This window comes from Castor canadensis, chromosome 17 (genome assembly GCF_047511655.1).
Source record: "Castor canadensis chromosome 17, mCasCan1.hap1v2, whole genome shotgun sequence".
NCBI lineage: Eukaryota > Metazoa > Chordata > Mammalia > Rodentia > Castoridae > Castor > Castor canadensis.
In genome coordinates, this window is record NC_133402.1 from 65,224,209 (window position 1) to 65,243,274 (window position 19,066).

The following is a 19,066-nucleotide window of genomic DNA, read 5'->3' on the forward strand; positions in this document are numbered from 1 at the left end:
GGCTTACATGACATCGTTAACATCTGCAACATATCTGGCTCTCCTTGGACCCCAGACTCAGAGGAGACATAGAGTTTGCACTCAGGGAAGTAGGTATAGTCACTGCCTTCTTTTGGACAATAAAATATGTGCCCAAGAGTCAGGTGTCATCCTATGCTAGAACATTTTATATGTAATACCCATTCTCTATTTTGGGTAATAGACTTGGAGAATCCTGAAGCCCAAACTGAAATGGTAATATCATAAATTGTTAGTCCTTTCTTCAGCCTGGATCTGCCAGTGATTAAAATGAACAGAACCTTCTTCCTACCTGTCTAAGGTTGGCTAATTTTTATGTGCTTCAATTTCTCTTTTATTACACTTAGATATGGATATTACTATCTTTATTACCTACCTACAGCTGTGTTATGTGGCAAGGTTGTCCAGTATGCTTTTATTAATTTTAAATATGGCACTCTTTGTTAGCCTTGGCATTACTAGCCAATCCTCAATAACTATTTGGGCACTGCAGGAGATAATAAGGCAATGAGCATATTTTTTAATGCTCTAAACAAAATTATTTTACATGATGTGTTTTACTGGAATATGGAATTTTAGTTCTAACAATAGCCCATTTCACCAGCATGAAGTACAAATTATATTTTAATAATTAAATTAATACAACTCTTAGTTATAACTCAGTTTATAGCTTTGTGCATATTTTTCTCTTCTTCTCTCCAATTTTTCTGTCCTAGTAAAGAAATTCTCCAAATGCCACTGTCTTACTGTTTTAAAAGTTCCAATATCTCCACCTATCCCCTGAAGTTGACAGTCATGGATCCACCCCTTGAGGTAAGATGAGTGATCTAAAAAGAGCAGAAGTGTGAGTAGATTAAATCTGAAAGGGAGAAGGAAGTCTCAGCTCCCTGTTGTCTCTGCAGCTGTGTCTGATGGTGTGAGGTAATGCCAATGTTACCCGAAAGAGCCATTTTATCTCTGCATGGCTCCCTCTCTTCATAGGGCACTACACACTCTTGGGTTTTGGCCAAACTAACAGCCATGTCTTTTTCTCAGTGTTCTTTTCCACATGGCCTCTTAATACTGCAAGGTTTCTTCTCTATCTACACTCCCTTAATAATTTCACTGAATAGTGAGTCTACAAATGCTAATTTCCATGTGCTTACAAATCGTAGTCAATGACTCTAGTCTAACTCACTTTTCTAAACTTCTCATTTTTCTATGCTCTGTCTCAGCATCTCACTTGGGATATCAACTAGATATTACAAAGTAGCATCTTAAAATTGAGTCCCATTCTTCCTATAGCCTCTTATGGTAGGTAACCCTAATATCTGGCAGGCACTCTTTTAGTTTATCCTTTTTTCCATTGTTGTTATTATTTTCTGACATACAATGAAACTAAATTATTTATTATGTTTACTGATTATTTTCTGTTTCTACTACTGGAAAATAATTATTGAGGATATTGTTGGTTAATGTCACTGGTTTGTTGCCTAAAAGATAAATCACCTCAAGAGCTTAAGTGAGTTACTTTTACATAAACTACTTGTGTATTAGGAGACTTTTAGCTTATTAAGAACAGCAAAGACTGGGCACAGTAGTTTACCTCTGTAATCCCAGCTATAAGAGAGGCAGAGATAGTAAAAATCACAGTTTCAGGCCAGCCTGGGAAAAAGTGTTACTAAAATCCTGTCTCAGAAAAATAGCCTGGGCACAGCAGTTCACCAATGTAATCCTACCTGCACAGGAGACAGACATAGGAGGATAACTGAGGCTGACTGGGGGTAAAAGTGCAAGACCCAACCTGAAAAATAAACTGCAGCCAAAAGGGCTGGAGATGTCTTTCAAGTTGTAGTGGGTGCCTGCCTAGAAGGTGTGAGACCCTGAGTTCAAACCCCAGCATGCCAAAAATAAAAGAACACAAAGAAGTTGCTCTTTATGAAGTAGAAAAATTAAACGAACCATTTTTATTTTAAAAATCCATCTTTTTAAGAATTTTTTGTTTCTTTCCTTCTCACTCAGCATTGAAGTAAGAATCAGTTCACCACAAAAACTTAATATTAAAGAATTTCCGCCTTTAAAAATATGGCATTTGAACAATCACCAAAGAAATGCTGTGTCAACAAATGTTAAAAATGTTACATTTTCAGATAAATCTACAATGTCTGTTTTAATTACCCATCCCTATCATCAATTTCCATCTTCCAGCACATTAAATTTCCATTTCATATGAATTAAGATAAACAAAGATCTTTTAAAGTTTCATGTTTATATTAAGTCTTAAAATATTTTGTTTTGTCTGACTTCATGGAAATGACTATTTTAACAGCTTTATTCAGATACAATTCACATTTCATAAAATTCACCCATTTAATGTGCACAAGTCAGTGGCTTTTATTATACTCAGAGAGTTGCAGAACATTTTCGTCATTCCTCACAGAACTATCATCTCATTAATTATCACTCCTCATCCCTTCAGCCAGTGCTAGGCAACCACTAGCATACTTCAGCTCACCACCAATTTGCCTATTCTGGAATTTTCATACGAATGGAATTAGACACCAGCATGGTTTTCATGACTGGCTTCTATCAGTTAGCATCATAATTTCAATACTGGTGTACCATGTAACTGAATAACCTTCCTTCTTATCACTTAATTATATTCATTGCATGAACATATCACACAATTTTTATCTACTTATGAGCTGATGTGCATTTGGGTTAATTCCACATTGGGGTTATTTTACACACTATGCACCTTCATGTATGCGCTTGTGTGAACGTGTTGTTTCTCTTGGGTGTGTATCTAAAAGTAGAATTTGTGGGTTATATGATAACTACAAGCTTGACATCTTGATAAAGTATCAAATTTATTTTCCAAGCTGGGTGCACTGCTTTACATGGAAAAGGTATTTTTTTTACATTCTTAAGACTAGCATTTGGTGGGAAGTTATTGTTTGCCAAAGGAGAACATTAAAACTTCAGCTCTATGAAGTACATTAGTCACCTATGAAATAAATTTACATAGTCTGGATAAAATTAAAGTTTCTCTTGTACATTAGATGTAGTGAATATTTTATGCCTTTCACCTTAAAATATCTGTTTTAGTGTTCAGCAGGAAACATACCACTTGAAAATCTTTGAGCAAAGAATTCATTTTGTCCTGGATTTGGAGGACCATTCTCTTGGACTGAGGAATGAGGAGGAATAGAAACAGAGCAAAGAGGAAGACACCAGTCGGTGCTCCTGGAATGCAGGTCAGAACTCACCACTGCGTCTGTCACCTTCCACTCCCACTGGGATAGCATCCCCACACCTTATGGGCCTCAGTAGGACCACAAATAACTGTCACCAAGTATGACCTCCCACCTAACTAGCTCCCAAAACAAAACCTCTCAACAATATGAAGCAACACGTGCTTTCTGAATCACCCCCAAATCCAAGTTAAAGAAACACGTACCTTACATAAAACATGTCTCTAACGTTATTGGACTGTGGACCAGAGGCAAAATACAAGGTTCCCACGGCATCATTATTCAAATAGAAAAAGACTCTAAAATCCCTTGAGGAGAGGAATGATAACACGATAGCATTGTATGTGTAAGTTAAAATATGTGAGTTTGAAATAAATATGTCAAATTGGATAAATTCAAAATAATACTATATATTGCCCATGAAAATACAGAAAAAAAGAAAATTTTGTTTATTTCAGAAGCTCCCTGAGAGTTTATTTCTTCAGGTTGGTAACAGGAAAGGCACAGAAGTAGTTGAGGAGGAACATGAAGGGTTCTTTGGTGGTACCTGTAGTATTTTTCCTTAAGAAAAACATTAAAAATATGGAAAAGTGTTAATGCTCAATAAATTTGAATTGTGCATACATATATTTGTTTTCCTCAGACTCGATAGTGCTTGCTGAAATATTTGTTTAATTAAAAAGAGAGGCTATGAATAATTGAGACCAACATTGTTCAGTTCATATTGACCAAGATAAAAGTATGTTAGAAATTATGATTTTTAATCATAAATGGTTAAATATTAGAATGCCATATGGGTTCAACCCACTGTATTTATATTGCATTGATTTGGTAAAATAGTAATATAATATCTTATACATTGTACTATTTTTATAAATCCATCACAAGCAAAGTCTATTGAGATATATAGGTATATCTATTGGCTTGATTTTCACAAGGTACATTAATTATAGAACATTTGAAGTTCAGACCATAATACAAAGGCAAATGCTGAGCCTCCCACCCACTGAAGCACACCTACAGGACCAATCCTACAGAGGCAGGATCAGGGTAGGTTGTCCTGTACACACTGACTCAGTTCACAGTAGCCTGACGGCCCTGGGTGACCATCTTCAGAAGAGACATTGATCTTGGGTAGTAGGGCTTTTGAGCTTCATAATCAAGGTAGTTGCAGCACCCCTGTGCTGTGACCAGGGTCTATAATACAACAGCAGTATGACTTCACAGTACAACCTGCAAGCTCTGCATTTGTGGTCAGGTGAGCACCTAGCATTCTGGACAGCAGGTTCCAAGCCTCATGGCTGATCCACCTCACTGTTGAATGCACCTGGCTGAAACTGGTTTCCGTTGAGTTTCATAGGAGGCTAACTTCTTTTCTGGGGTGCCACTTTGCAGGAGAATTATGTTTAATATATCAGAGCTTTCTCACAAAAAGTAAAGACACTTTCCACAATGTTTCCTAGAACGTTGCTCTAGAAAATGAGCATGTGCCCTAAAAGATAAAATAAATGAATGAATTAATATGGAGGAAATGTAAATTAACAAAAAAGAACAGATATGAATTGATTACTGGAGAGGTCATGAGATACAATGGAAAGGCTTTGGAGGATGTCAGGATATGCAAATTAGTCTTTTTATTCTCAATATAATCAAGGCACTGGTTCTAGTCTTATCTACATTTTTATTTGAAAATACATATCTTATTTTTATTTAAACATAAAATGGTTTTGTTTAAAAACTCTCTTGACTGATGTCTGTCTGTTTAAGGTTACGGATATTAAATAATCTGTTAACATAGGTTGTAGCAAACAGGAGAGAGTCCTTCTGATTTAAGTCTTTCTTATTAGGGACCAAGAAAGCCCTTCTTATAGAGTTTCAAATATTTGTTTTGTTTTATTGAACCACTAACCCAATCAGGCCTAGCCTTTTAAAATGCTGCTGGTAATGTCATACATAGATACTGTAGGTGAAGTCTACCCTATGTACCTACAGAAAGCTGTAGGATTTTCACGATCAGCAGGAGAAAGGGTGACCTTAAAATATTTTTACTCCTAGTTTCTATTCTCATCTTAGTTTTTAACATTCTTTATATTCTTCCCCATAGTCTTCTTGAGTAAGAAATGGTGATAATTAATAAAGTGATTTCAAGGATCACTTTTTATCTGTTTTAAAATCAATTATTATTTACTAGATTTTCAATAATTAATCTAGTTTCATATTTTCTAACTTTGTAATATTAAAGACTGGACAAATGCTACATCAGACTTTTGTTTTCAAGGAATGAAGATACGTGGCTTCATAAAATTTCCTCAAAGACTGTCCCAGTTCTTGGATGTAGAATTTTAAGTAGAGGATTACTCTTAATTAGCATTTTCACTAATTTCTTTCCTTACTCATTTTTACAAATTTTCCATTCCACTAATCTTTTATGGTGTAACTAAAATGGTAGATAAAAATTATTGAAAATATAAAAGTGGCCAACATTTGAGAGAACTTTTAACATTGCTAGATATAATTTCATTTTTTCTTCTTAGCAAACTGAGTGGTAGATATGAAAAATGGAACTCAAAAAAGTCATGAGTTTTAACCTAACCGCTAATAAATTGTAAAGATGGACTAGCATCCCAACGTTTAGATTCTTTACTTTAAATAATGTTCCAATTACCATACAATAGCTGTACAGGGATACATTGTGACATTTACATGTGTGCTTACAATGTATCTTAATTAGATTCACCCCTCCATAATTTTCCCTCAGCTCACCTCACCTGCCCCGTAGAACAATTTTAACAGTTTTCATTGTCTGTTCTCTTTTCCTTTTTTGCACTTTATTTATTTATTGTTATTGTACTGGGGGTACATTGTGACATTTATGAAATTTCTTTAGTTGAACTCACCTCCTCCATCATTCTTTATCTTGCCTCTCCCCATTCCTGGAATAGTTTCAACAGGCCTCATTTTTCCATTTGCATACATGTTAACATAATATTTCTACCATATTCATCCTCCTACAGCCTTTCTTTACAGATTCTGAGCTTTGTGACAGGATAACTTTAATTCATAATGGAATTATCTTCCATGTCAGTGACTGTCTCTCTACGTCCTTAAGTACTGTTCTGGAAATAAGATTGAAAAAGCTGTGTGTAGCATAAATTGAGAAGAGCCATCCTTGAGTGACACAGGGTCCCTGGACATTTGTTTCATCCCTGACTTTACTGTGGCATTGATAATACTACACACTGGGTTTCTACAAGAAAACTCGGTTCCGCCCCAGATATAACTGTGAACCACTCAACAGTCCTGATGGAAGCTAGGAAAAATGTCTAGTGCATAAGGACACCCTTCTCCATGACCTGTGCCCTTCACATACAGCCTAAGGGTGATGAAATTCTTCCCAGGTACTGTGCTCATGTGTTAAATGATGTCTTCTCTTTTACTCTTCAGCACACTCCTAAAATAAAGGTAGAATTCTTAACATATGTGACTCAGACTTTCATAGAGTATATTTGGATTAGAGTCTAGTGAAGGAAGAATAAACCCAATTTTTTTCAGAATTTTACTCCAATTGGCATCCCATTTGTTACCAGATTATCTGCTGGCCGCCTTCTCTTTGTATTTCAATGCTAAGTCATCACTATTTCTCCCATCTCTCCCAAGCAGCACCCTTCAGCGCCACCCCTTGCTTCTCAGATTCCAGGTTGCAAAACCACACCTCTGGCTCCAAGTAGAAGCCAAAAGTGAGTTCAGGTCACAGTACATTCTTTATTCAATAATGCAAGCCTATCACACTGTTGTGCAAAGCAATTTACTTTGAATGTCATAAATTTTACTTTTTTTGAACAGATACTGTTTCGATTTTATGCAAGCAGAAAAAGAGAAGAAATTTGGGAGTGAGAACTTTTATTTTTGGACAAAACTGTATTTTGAACTCAGGGTCTCATGCTTGTTAGACAAGCACTCTATCACTTGAACCATTATACTCAGCTCTCTCTTGTATTAGTTATTTTTAGGCAGGGTCACACATTTTTACTTGAGACCAACCTCAAACCATGATCCTATTACCTGTGCCTCCAATGTGGCTGAAAGGACAAGCATGCACAACTATATCTGACTTAGTGATTGAGATGGGGCTTACTACTTTTCCTAGACTAGCCTCAAACTTCTATCCTCCATATCTCTGCTTACCAAGAAGGTGGGGTTACAGGCGTATGACACAAAGCTGGAGGAAGATAAAAGATTAAAAATAATTTCTTTAAAATATACCTGCACTTTGCTTTGCATAGTCAAACATTGTTGTATGACATTGTGAAGTTTGTCTTTCTTTTTTTCCATGAAATTTCCTTTTCCTTCTCAATAGCAGAGGAAAATGTTTTTGATTCAAAAGAAGAGAGAACATTAGTCTAATCCCACATTCTCAACCCTACTTACTCATGAACAAGGCTGAGCTGTTTTCAAACAAGGAATCAAATAAAATTGTTTCCTATCTCATCTCACACCTGTCATGTACTTATAGTTCTGCTTTTTGAATTTTACTCGCACAGGTTTAACTTTAGGAATGTGTACATATAATTACTGTAATAATATAGTAAGAGACAATTCACCCAGACCATGGCAGTTATGTTTGCAACATTCAGTAAAATCCACTTCACTTTTCATTAAATGTGAATTAACCTAAAACTATCCTAGACTGCAAAAATATAGAGGATATGATAACATAGCATTAAGGTGACAGTAAATCAGCAGAAACATAACTGATTTTTTTAGTTCAGTTGCTTTGCAAACTATAAATGTGAACCATTCTTCCATGAAGTTATGGATATTTTCAATGAACACAACTGACCTCTCTTGGAGTCTGCTCTTAAATCAGGGAAATAAAAGAAAATTCAGATGTGAAGCTAACCATATTTTATAATCATATTTAAAACTGGTATAAAAGCTAATTATAATGTGCAATTGGATGCAATATTTCCTACTGTATCCAGCAAACTGCTAACAAAGCCATTTATTGATACAGACTTCCTATAAGACTACTGGAATTGTTTGTTTCTTCAACTGCTGCAGTATTGCCATGGATTTAAAATATGTAAAATAGGGGAAAACATGTAGTTGCTGTAATTGAATATCTAGGTATAATGGAGTTTTTAATTCCAAAACTTTCTCATGAAGCCATATTGACACCTTTAAAGAACTCAATATTTTCCACATATGGTTTCAGTTATCTGCACTCTTTTAGAAGCTTTACTATACAGCTTACATAAATGGTATTTAATTTAGAAAGAACAAATTCTCATTATCATCATAGAAACACTATTTTATTATAGTATCTTTCTTTCTCATGCATTTCTTTTATGATTTTTTTACAATTTTGACTCCACTCCATACTCAGCCTCCAGCAGGAAATCCAAGTGAAAGACAATGTTTTGGATTTCCAGAAATGTCTTCAAAGTGAACAGAGATTCTCTGAGGTTATGGACAGGCAGACAAGGAAGGAAGTCTTTATAGTAAGAGATCACAAAAATATTTTTTTTCAGATCTCTAGAATTTATACAATATTTCCTAAGAAACTAATGGAGTTGATTTCCAATAATGTACACACTGGCAATGATCTGCTATCTGGAGAGGAATCCAAATTTCTTGTCTTCAAATTATTTAACCCCAAGAACAGTAGGGTATTAGCAGCACCAAGCTGGAAGTGATGTCTTCTCATCCTCCATTCTGCAAATTACTCTTTTTCAGAAGTCTACACTATGAGAAAAAGATACTTCTATCCACTTGTGTATTTGTGGTCTGCGATGGCAGATTGAAACTTAATAATTAAATAGCTTCATTCTAATGTTGTTTGTGCCACCACCATCCCTGCTCCAAGCATGTTTTTGCATGTATTTCCTTAAGTACTATGAACTTATTGTTTGAATTTCAAGTAACTGACTTGGAAAGACAGCCCTGATGTCTCTGATGGATCTCTTTGGCTTCTAATGGTTATTTTTACTCTTCTATGTGCAATCTTTCCCCACAGAAACTGGGAACTTAAAAGCCCATTTCAGAAAAGCAATATGTAATATCCCAATTTTACTGGGCAAGAATTGTACAATTGAATCCCATCAAATGTACAGTCTGAATCAAATATTGACCTGCTTGGCTACAAGAAATAAATTTTTGCACTTTTCTTGATTAAAAGGGAACATGGAACAAAATCATCTAGTATCCAGTGATAGAGTTTTGTAGCACATCAGTGATGTCCTCTGAAATGTTTTGAGCCTAACAATCAATAAATGGATTTTAATGCCAGATGTGTCATGATAATCATTCCTCATGCAATAACTAATTCAGTCACAAGGATTGTGCTGACATAAGTTTCCTTTTATTATTTTAGACTCTGAAATCAAGCTTTGACACAGTGCCAAAGTGGCAGACAATTTTTAAAGTGAAAATATTTTAGCAACTAAATATAATAACTGTTCTTGTGGAAGAAAGGATTGACTGAAGGATGAAATATATGAAAACAGCTGTAAAGTCCTATAAATATCTCGCTATGCTGCTCCACAAAATCATAGGCTTAGAATCCCTTCTTTCCTGATAAGTAGCTGTATGACCATGAGCAAATGCAAAATAAGTCTCTCTCTCTCTCTCTCTCTCTCTCTCTCTCTCTCTCTCTCTCTCTCTCCTCTCTCTGTCTCTCCTCTCTCTCTCTCCCCCCTGTCCTTTCTCTCCCCCTCCTCTCTCTCTCCTTCCTGCTCTCCTCTCTCTCTCTCTCCCTCTCTCTTTGTCTCTCCTCTCTCTTCCTCCTCACCTCTCCCTCCTTCTCTCTCCTCTCTCTCTCATCTCTGTCTCTCCACTTTCCTCCATCTCTTCTCCCTCTCTTTTTCTCTCTCCCCTCTCTCTCTTCCCCCTCTCCTCTCTCTCTCTCCCATCTCTTTCTCTCCCTCTCTCTTCTCTCTTTCCTCTTTCTCCCACACAGACCAGCCATAGTAACTTTATCTGTAAATAAGAATGACTCTTTAATGACCTACTTTATGGCAATGTCCTAAGAAATGAATCAAAATATCATGCCAAAATATTGAGAAGATATTCTAATTCAATTGCCCACTTTATTAATTAAAAATTATCTATTAATCAGCAATTTTAACATGGTGCCTTATGTATTGTGAGATGTCTTAATCTCCTCACATCAGAATCCATATTGTTAAAGTAAGTCATTGAATGACAAGACACTAAGCTATCAGATTTAAAATTTGGAAGTATTCTTAAGGAAATAATATGAATTGTAGGCTTAACAGTCTTTCTACTGAAGAGTGTTTCCTGACTTCCTTGGGAAAAATCAACCTTTTCATGTATTTTTGCCCAGATTTTCAACTAAGTTATAGTGCTCTCCCTTTTTTCTTCCTCTAAATAAAATCTCATTCATCCCTAAAGACCCAGTCCTCAATCACTTCTGTCTCAAACTAACCATAAATAATGTCTTTACTGCTCATTTAAACACCTTTTCTTACTCACAAATTATTTGATATCTATTAAATTTTTCTGCCCCTTTCAAGTGCACTGAGGAGCAATGGTTTAAATCACACATGGTTGTTGGGCAAACTGGTGTTGGAGTGACATAGACTGTAGTTATAATTGTGTTTAAACTAACAATTTTATGGCCTTAAACAAGTTACTGACTTAGTTGTATTTCCCTTTTCTATAAAATAATACATTTTGTTGTATTGAAATATATTTAGATAGAATATTGCATTAAGGGAGTTCTAAAAATGGTAACAGCTCTAGTTATTAATAGTGGTATTTAATAATATTACTTAAGTAGTGTTAAGTAATAAGTAGTACTTACTAGTAAAAGGAAGTAGATCTTACTTCCTCTTGTATAATATCTGATATGGAAGGAAACTGATCAATAAATAATGTCATTGTGATAAAAACTGTTATAAACATAGTTCTGACATCAACACTAGTGGACACATTTAGGTTCTTTATGTTCATGTTGGATTTATACCAAGCTTAATTATGTCTAATATTGTTGAAAAGGTTTGCTACACTGCCAAATCTCAATAATATGGAATTTCTTCCTAATATGAAAAGGTACCTCTTTTCCAAAACACACATCATTTTCACTGATATTGCCTCTTTTACATAGTCAAATGTCCCAAATCAGAATCCAGAAGAAAAGAATGAACTAAAGCACACATCAAGATTCAGAGATAACAGAGCTAATGAGTAACTAGTTCCTGAATTTCCACATATTATGCTATGAATATATAGAATACACATTTGTCAAATATAAAAAAAACTATAAATCACATATTATTCTTAAGCTACAACAGTGATGTTCTTAAATTAAATTTTGAGAAAGAATAAATCTGGAATTAGGTATAATAGCCAAGCCCTATAATCCCAGCTACTTGGAAGGCAGAGGTCAGGAGAAACAGTTTGAGGCCAGTGGGGAGGGGTAGTTAGCTAGACCACATCTCAACAAATAAGCAAGGCACATTGGTGCCCATAATCCCAGCTATGTGGAAATATGGAAGACCATAGATAGGAGGGTTTTGGTCTGGGTCATCCCTGGGCAAAAATGTAAGACCCTATCCAAAATAACTAAAACAAAAAAATACAAGGGGCATGGCTAAAGTGGTTAAAGCACCTGCTAGCACAAGGTCCCGAGTTCAAGCCCCAGTACCACAAATAAGTGAATAAATAAATAAATCTGAAAAAGAGAAGGGCAGGGATGATGGTAAGTTAAAAACACCCAGCACTTTCATGTGTTTCTACCAATCTAAAAGAAAAAATCAGCTGTGTGGGTGAGGTGGCATGAACGGGCAAAGCAGGGTAACAGTAAATATGTAGTTAGAGATCAGGACAAATCCAGAAATATTGAGGTTTAAATTTATGAAAGAAACGGAAAGCCATAGCATATAGTACTAAGAAAACAGTAAGGAAGGGGAAGAACATCCTCTAGCAGGGCTTTAAGCAAAAGAGGAAAAGAAAGATTGTGAGCTCCTCAGGTACACAGCTGTCACTCTGCAACGATTAAGTTCAACATGGAGTTTCATCACATGCAGCAAGCAGATGCTGGAGAAAGGGTTCTTGAACTTTTAATAACTTGCTCACTGGTGATTATTTTAATAGAGGTCTTAGAGTCAAACCTTCTGGCTAGGGAGAGCAAAAGGTTCTGCAATTTTTTTTTGTTGTTGTTTGCAGTACTGGGCAAAAAAAATTGAATTGAGGGCCTATACCTTGAATCATTCCACCAGTCCTTTTTGGTGATGGGCTTTTATGAGATAGAGTCTTGCAAACTCTTTGCCCAGGCTTCAAATATGATCTTCCTGATCTTTGCCTCCTGAGTAGCTAGGATTACAGACATGATCCACTGGCACCCAGCAACCTTCAATTCCCAATCTCCCCCCCCACCACACACACACACACACACACACACACTGGCTGAAGTAGTGACCACTCAGAGGATCAGTATAGTCCCAGTAAACTGGTTGTGATTTGGACTCAGATTTATGGACACTGATTCATCTGATGTCATGTATCTTCCCAAATCATAATGGAACAAAATTAGAGCTCGATAACAAGAGAAACTATAAAAACAGATGGAGACTGAAGAACAGTTTTGGTTGTTCAGTGGGTCATTGGAGAAATCATGGAGGAAATAAAAAATTTCCTAGAACCAAATGAAAACAAAAGCGTAATGTACCAGCAACATTGGGACATAGTAAAGTCAGGTCTAAAAGGGAAATTTATAACTAGAATGATCAAATTATAAAAAAAAATTAGATTTCAAATAACCTAATGATTCAAATCAAGGTATAGAAAAATAAGAAAATGCTAAACCCAAACTGGAAGTAGGAAAGAAATATTAAAGATCACAGTAGACATTAATGAAATGAAGACTAAGAAGACAATACAAGAATCAATGAAACAGAATGGTGGATTCTGAAAAGGTAGACAAAGTTGACAGCCCTTGGCCAAACTAGTCAAAAGACAGAGAAGACCAAAATTAATAAAATTAGGAATGAAAAGGGGAATATTATGACACTGAAATCCAGAGACTTATTAGTGAATATTGTGGAAAATTGTTTCCCAATTAGTTGGAAAATATAGAAGAAATGTATAAATTTCTGGACATATATGAACAACAAAAATTGTGCCAAGAGGCTATAGAACAACATGTCTATAGTGAGAAATTAGTTTCAAGCAGTAATAGTCTTCCAACAAGAAAAGCACAGGAGTGTATGAATTCACTGCTAAATTCTACCAAACTTCAACAATTCCATAAAATAGAAAGTAGAGTTTGCTACCAAACAGGATAAGTACATAAGAAAGAAAATAAAGATATAGACCAATTTATATTATGAACAGAAACAAAAATCCTTGATAAAACACTTTTGAACTGAATTTTAAAAACACATTAAAAAGATAACACACTATGATCAAGTTCATTTCATTGCAGGGATGCAAGGATAGTTTGACATATGAAAATTGATAAATAAAATACAAAAAAGCCTTTGATAAAATTCAGCATCTTTTCATGAGACAAGCCCTGAAATGAATGAGAAATACAAGACACATCTCTCAACATAATAAAGGATATATATAACAAGCTATGGTGAACTTGATAGTAATTAGATTAAAACTGAAACCTTTTCATCTGAAATCAGCAATGAGACAAGATTGTCAACTTTCTCCACTCTTATTCAATATAGTGCTTGAATTCTTAGCCTGAGCAACAAGAAGAAAGAAGTAAGAGTGATACAAACAGGAAAGAAAATTTAAATTATACCTATTTAATATGATCCTCCACTTAAACAACTTAAAAGCCTCCACAAAAGGCTCTTAAACACTTTCATCAAAGTAGCAGAATACAAAATGACAATTAGAAGCTCTGCTATATACCATAATGAACATATGGAGAAAGAAATCTCGGAAACAATACCATTCATTATACCCCCCCAAAAAATACCTAGGAATAAATTTAACTAAGAAGGCAAAAGATGACTGTGGTGAAAACTATCAGATAGTAGAAGGCATTAGTTGGTGACAAGAGTGCTCATGTTCATGGATTGGCATAGTTAATATTGTGAAACTGACTACAATATAGAAAGTGAGCATCAGATTTGATGCAATTTCCATCAAAACTACAATGGCATTCTTTAGACAACCAGAAAAATATAACCCCCAAATTCCAAGAAGCAAAAGAGGCCCCTTTCAGTCAAAGAAATCCTAAGCATAAGAAGAATGCTGGAAAAATCAAAATACCAGAAATCAAGTTACATTGTAGAGCAATAGCAATAAAAACAGCTTTCCTAGCAAGTGCAAAACCCTGAGTTCAAAATTCCATTACTGCCAAGAAAAAAAAAAGCAAAAATTATTCACCACGATCAAGTGAAACTCATCCCAGGGATGCAAATATGATTAAATACATGGAAATCAATATACACAATACAACATAGCAACAGAATGAAGGATGAGCATTGGGTAAACTTCAGCTTCTCTTTATGCTAGAAAATGGTGGCCAATTTAGATACAGCGGGAACATACTTGAGCACAGCAACAGCCATAAACAATAACTCAGCAGCTAACATTACACTGAAACTGAGAAAGGACAAGGATGTCCATGTTCACCACTTCACAGAGATAATATTCAACATAGAGCAGGAAGTCCTAGCAGCACCAAAAAGAGAAAGAAGCAAAATGCACCCAAGTTGATAAATAGGAAGTCAAATTGTCACTGTTTACAGATGACATGACATTATGTATACAAAGCTCCAAAGATTCCACCAAAAATTCTTTAGACTAATTAACTAAATTGAGAAAAAATTGCAAGATACAGAATCAACATACAAAAATCGGTAGCACGGGTCACTGATAACAGAAAGTTATCTGAGGTAGATATCAGTAAAGAACTAAAATCCATAATAGTGACTACTGTATAGAAATGAAAATTGCCAAAAGAGGTAAAAGATCAATAAAATGGAAATTAAAAATGAAACACTGATTAAAAAAAAGTGCAGAGGACACAAATAGATGAAAATACATGTTATGTTAATGGATCTTCAGAATAAATAATTAAAATATTCATATTTCTCAAAGCAATCTACAGATTAAATGTAATTCCTATTGTGGCATCCTTCAAAGAACAAGAAAGAAATCCTAACATTTATATACAACCACCAAAATCCAAGTCACCTTATGGAAAAGGAACAAAGAGAAGACATTATACTACCTGACTTCGAAAGAAATGGCAAAGCTTTAGTATTTAAAACAGCATGTTAATGGAAAAAAAAAAAAAAAAAGCAAACTTATCAAGCCCTGGAACAGAATAGAGGGTCCAGCAGCAAAGCCACACATCTACAGGTAACTGGTTTTTGACAAAGATGCTAAGATATATGCATTGTTGAAAGTACAGTCTTTTCAATAAATGGTAGTAGGACAATTGAATATCCACATGCAGAAGAGTAAAACCAGTGACAAAAGTCAATCAAAGTAGATTGAAGACTTAAATACGAGAATTGAAAAAAATGAAACTGCTATAAAAAACAAAGAGAAAGCATTTCATGATACCAGAATGGGTGAATTTTTTTTTTGTACAAAACTGCAAAAGTGTAAAACAAATGGAAAATCTGTGTAGTGAAAGAAATAATCAACAGAGTAAAGAACAACCTACAGAAATAGGAGAAATATTTTCAAGTTATTACATCTGACAAGGGATTAATATTCAGAATAAAAGAGAAACTAAAAACTCAATAGCAAAAAAACTAAATAAATAAACTTATTAAAAATTTTTCAATAGACATTTCCCTAAAGAAGACATACAAATAGATACTAAGTGCCTGAAAAAAATGCGCAATCACTGCCAATCATCACGGAAATACAGAGGATCCATGATGGCAGCTAAGGTAGGGAATCAGAACTCCAGAAACCTCCTTGAGATGGTGGACCTACACTTGGGTAAATCTGATTGCTTCTAGTCAAAATAAAAACCACCATCAAATTAGGTACAGATAAAATTCAAAGACTGCCTCTTAAATCAACCTTTAATTAGACCTAACAGTCTGGAAAATCCAGCATGGCACAGCCAGCAGAGAGGGTCCAGCCCTGGGAAGTAAAACTCCCTGGCCATTTCTTTTTTTCTCTCTCTTTTTTTCTCTGAAAATAGAGCATCAATCAGAATCAAACTCTGTTACATCCTGGAGCCCTAATCCATGGAAAGCCCCCCTATGTTGCACTACACTGTAAAAAGCAGTGCCATTTCTCCCCACCAGCTAGCTCTAAAGCTGCTTGCATAAATTGGCAGAACGAACAGGTGAGCGTCATGCACCACACGTTTGCACTACACTGTAAAAAGCAGTGCCATTTCTCCCCACCAGCTAGCTCTAAAGCTGCTTGCATAAATTGGCAGAACGAACAGGTGAGCGTCATGCACCACACGTGACTCCCCTACTATCCCCTACCTACGTGACTATCCCTGGGAAAATAATTCAGCGCAGACCCCGGACAGACTGAAAATCCCCCAGCAAAACTGGAAAACATAACAGTGAACTGTAATCGAATGCCAACAGTGGAGGTGGGGCTGTAGTGCTGAACCTGCCCTGGAAAACAGGGGTGGAGCGAAGAGTTGAAATCTCAGCACCAAACACAGTGAACTAATGTGGGTAAAGCTGAGAGCAGGGGCAGGGTGACAAACCAACCTCCCAGAGGAGCCACTAGCATCCAGCAGAGGTTGGGAGAGGCACAAAGGCTGAGAGCAGGGATGGGTTGACACGCCAACCTCCCAAAACAGGGCAGGTGGTGGATTCCAGATCTGATCTCTGGGACAGAGGGCAGCATTCAAACCTGAATTGCCCTACCTTGCTGGGGGAAGGAGCTGATCAAACAGAGCTGCAGTTGCAGAGCAATGCAGCTAACACCCAGAAAAAAACAACAGCTCTGACCACCTGACCACACTAAACAAACTGGCAGACTCACATCACCTCCCAATTGCAACTAATCTTGAGGACAGAAGGACCAATTACTACTCACAAGTCAGTTACCTCATGAGACCGTATTAGAGCTTCCAGCTTATATGCCAATACCAGGATTGGACATCTAAGGAAAAACTCCAGAACTTTTACCAAAAGATGGAACATTTTGTGGTTCCTGAACCTGGTGTTCTTTATTGGTTTTTTTTTTTTAATTCCTGTGTTACTAACTTTGCCATCACTATTTTCTTATCCCTATTCTTACCCCCTTCACTTTCCCTCCTTCTCCTGTGCTACAATCCATTGTTCTCCCTCCCAGATACTCTTTTTAGCCCTTCTCATCCACTCTTTCCCCCATCTTCACCTCCCCATCCCATCCTCCCCCAACCTGTCACCACACTACCCCTCCCTCCTACATACTCACCACCTGCTGACCAGTCTACTGTACAAACTGTACACAACCCCAGCCCCCTGCAATCTCTGACACAAACACCCTCCACTGCAACAATAGAAAAATACTGAAACACACAAGGGCCACAAAACCCACCAACCTATCCCTTCCCCACCTCTTTTAGTGCCACCTTCACCAATTTCCCAAAATATATATCTAGCCCAATAACCACGACCACCCTTCAACTCTCACTGTTTATAAATATTATCACAAGGAGTTTTCTATATAATATGTAAACAACTGGTCTGGAATTGAGCCTGTGAATTTGTTATTCTTAAATTAAACCTCCAGACCAGGAACAGAAACAGCACATCAAATGAACTAACAGCCAAGTCAGTCACAACACAAAAATTAAATCAAGTGAAAGAAAACAGGCAATTAAAAGCACCAACCAGCCTATCAAGAGCATAGTTTCACAGCACCAAGTGGAGTGTGAGAAGAAGGGAAGGACAGTACAATCCTCAAAAAAATAATTCAATACAGGATTCAGTGGGAAATGAAGAAAATGGATAACCAGTTCCTAACATCAAGAAAACAATGATAAATGTCACTTTGGAGCCAGTGACACCCACACAAAAACCCTCAAAGAAGAAATCTTGGAAGATACTACTGAGAAATTCATGGAGAAGATACCAGACATGGTTAACCAGAATGTACAAGATGTACTCAAGAAATTTCAAAACAGCAAAAATAAAAAATATGAGAAGACACAGAAACAAATAAATGAACTCAGAGAGGATTTAACAAACACCAAAGTGAAACAAAGGACACTATAAAAAGAGAGATAGATGAATTAAGGATGACAACTCAAAATATAAAAGAGGAGTTGAACAAAGATGGAAAACCTCAGAAAAAAAGTATCAAACAGAAATCCTGGAAATATAAATACCTTTTGGTCAAACAAAAACACGGTGGAAGGCCACTCCAGCAGCCTAGAACAAGTGAAAGATAGTATCTCAGAACTCAAAGATAAAATAGAAATAAAAGAAAAAATAGGAGAACTCTTATTCAAACAACTCAAGAGCTGTGAAAGGAATGTGCAAGAACTTGGTGACTCCATCAAAAGACCAAACCTGAGAATTATGGGTGTTGAAGGAGAAGAGGTACAAGCCAAAGGGATTTGTAATATATTCAATGAAACAATAACCAAAAATTTCCCAAATCTCAAGAAAGTTTTGCCCATTCATATACAAGAAGCCTACAGGACAACAAACAGACTCAACCAAAATAGAACCTCCCCATGGCAAATTATCATTAAAACAACAAGCACAGAGAACAGAGAAAGAATACTGAAGGTATAAGAAAGAAAAATAAATAGCATAAAAGGTAAACCCATCAAAATGACAGCAGGTTTCTCAATGGAAACCTTAAAAGCAAGAAGAGCATGGAATGAGGTCTTCCAAGCATTG